Source organism: Macrobrachium nipponense, chromosome 34 (genome assembly GCF_015104395.2).
Source record: "Macrobrachium nipponense isolate FS-2020 chromosome 34, ASM1510439v2, whole genome shotgun sequence".
Lineage (NCBI taxonomy): Eukaryota > Metazoa > Arthropoda > Malacostraca > Decapoda > Palaemonidae > Macrobrachium > Macrobrachium nipponense.
In genome coordinates, this window is record NC_061095.1 from 50257800 (window position 1) to 50260299 (window position 2500).

Sequence of the window (2500 nt, forward strand, 5' to 3'; positions counted from 1 at the left end):
TCTCTCTCTCTCTCTCTTTGTATAGTGTGTATGTGTGTGTGTGTGACTGATAGATTGAAATATAGGTAGATCTGCTATTCATAAAAGGCGTCTCTCAACAACTGGCAATCAAAGTATAAAGTCCTTCAGGGCCGACTTATATAACCAAGCAAAAGCGTTAGGTAAATACTTCACCTGGTGATACTCTCATGTGTGTTGGAAGAAAATAATTGATTTTGCTTGGGAAAATGTTTGAGCTTGGTTAGTTTCTACACAAGTGGCCATCACCAACTAGTCACCCTGGGTGTGAAATTTGTTCTGAATATCTACGACTGAGAGAAAAACTAATTTAGTAAGATGAAAATGACTCGAAATGCTATGAATATCTAAAATCTAAAGGAAAATATTTTAGAAAGATCAAATGATCCTAACCTGACGAAAACAGAGACATTCCAGCGGGACCTCCCAATCAAATGAGGCGCATTTCAAAGGGCGATTTCCGGGAACTTCATATCTTATGTAATTGTCATTTCCTTTGGCCATGAAAAAGCATTTATGAGATCGTGTTATCAAAGATGATTTGTGGGGAGGTGGGTGGGGTTTGTTGGGAATGACCCCAAGGGCCTCTGGACTCAAAAGTTTTCGGTCGTGACCTCAGGAAGGATTTATTATGAAATAAAGCTGACTAAACTGGAAGGAAATTGCTCGTTTAAATCAACATCTAAACGTTATAGCGATCTGGGAAGGTAACTACTGTATCATGTGACTTTAATATCTCTCTCTCTCTCTCTCTCTTTCTTGTCCTGAAATATCGAGAGGAGGAACATGAAATTGTCGGCAGCAGAGTTCAGGCGACAAATCTTATTGTCGTTGAGACTGAAAACAACAGAAGATATTACGATCCAACTTTGTGTTTCCATCTCAATGAGGTCTCTTTCTGCCAAATGTGAAAATAAGTCTTGTTTTCTTCTAATAATCTTATCAATTATCTTAGCTTTTCTGAGAATATGGATAGTTCCTACCAGTGTGGGACATATTTTCCAGATAGTATTTTGTCATGAAAAATGGACGGACTTCGAGGTTGTATTAAATATAAATGTTATATTCGAGAGATCTTGTTTTTAGGAAAAGAGCACCGCTTGAATATCTTCAGTGTTATATGTACATACATACACGCTCTGGGATTAAAACGTACCGTTGGAATCGACCATTAGACAAAGCCTTAACACTATAAGTCCTGTGCATTCGGCTATAAATGAACATCCTGGAATTGTACGTAACCATAGATAGAGAAGGGTTGAGAGAGAGAGAGAGAGAGAGAGAGGAGGAACGCTCTACAGTTATATAATTATAGGAAATTAAAATTTAAAAGTAAGACCAGTTATATATATATATATATCTATATATATATATATATATATATATATATATATATTATATCTATATATATATATATGACTTACTATATAATATATATATATATATATAATATATATATATATATAGTATATATATATATGTGTGTGTGTGTGTGTGTGTCTGTGTGTTTGTGTGTATGTGTGCGTGCGTGCGTGTGTGTTTGGTAATTTTTCAACATTTATTTGCCAGTTCCGAAAATAAGAATAACTTAAAAAGAGAACGAAGATATAATTGGCCTTTGCTGTATATGATATACTATCTATTTTCATCACGAATTCTGATATAGACAGAAAACTGGAGTGACATAATAAACTTTGTTTGTCACTTTTTTTCTGTTCAGCTGTTGACCCCAAAATGTGAAGGGTTTTTACGAATCATTAAATCTTTGTTTTCCAAGTTTATGAAATATAGTAGACACGATCACAGGATTAATGTAAACGATAATTATGAGTGCTTTTGGGAATCTCTCTCTCTCTCTCTCTCTCTCTCTCTCTCTCTCTCTCTCTCTCTCTCTCTCAAGTATTCCAATCATGCTGACATATTGTCTGTGACGGAATATGTAAATGAAATAGGTTAGTGTCCAGCATTCCTCTTGTGGTGGTGGGAGTATTCAAGTCCCAAGAATGGGATGGAATTATTCCACTCTCTGGAATGGGATGGAATTTATTCCGCTCTGGAATGGAATGGAATTATTCCACTCTCTGGAATGGGGATCCACGAAAGCACAGATCTGGAGGCTTTCGTCAGCCTCAGCTAACTGTGTCTGTTTGTTTCGACAGACGACAATTGGGCTCCTTCTTCTTCTTCTTCTTCTTCTTCTTCTTCTTCAACGATTAGAGAATGTTTATGCGCCCTCTCTCTCTCTCTCTCTCTCTCTCTCTCTCTCTCTCTCTCTCTCTCTGGCCCGATACTTTCCATTTCGGTGAAAGCTTCTCGGAAGAAAGTCAGTCGTCATTCAAAGTTTTAATCCTCCGGAGAAAGCAACCAAGCTTTCTGGAAAGAAAGTTTTTGATTTCTAAGAAGTTGGTTTTCTCCTTCGGTTCAAAGATACCTACCTTTCGAAGGGTTAGTCTGTAGGGAAATTGGAATAAACAGTTTTATG

General features: G+C 36.7%; 1 protein-coding gene across 1 annotated transcript in view; it reads left to right on the forward strand.

Moving 5' to 3' along the window:
• Nucleotides 1–2500, forward strand: part of LOC135208094 (uncharacterized) — an 81537-nt gene that overhangs the window by 1600 nt on the left and 77437 nt on the right. The gene's annotated exons all lie outside the window — the stretch shown is intronic.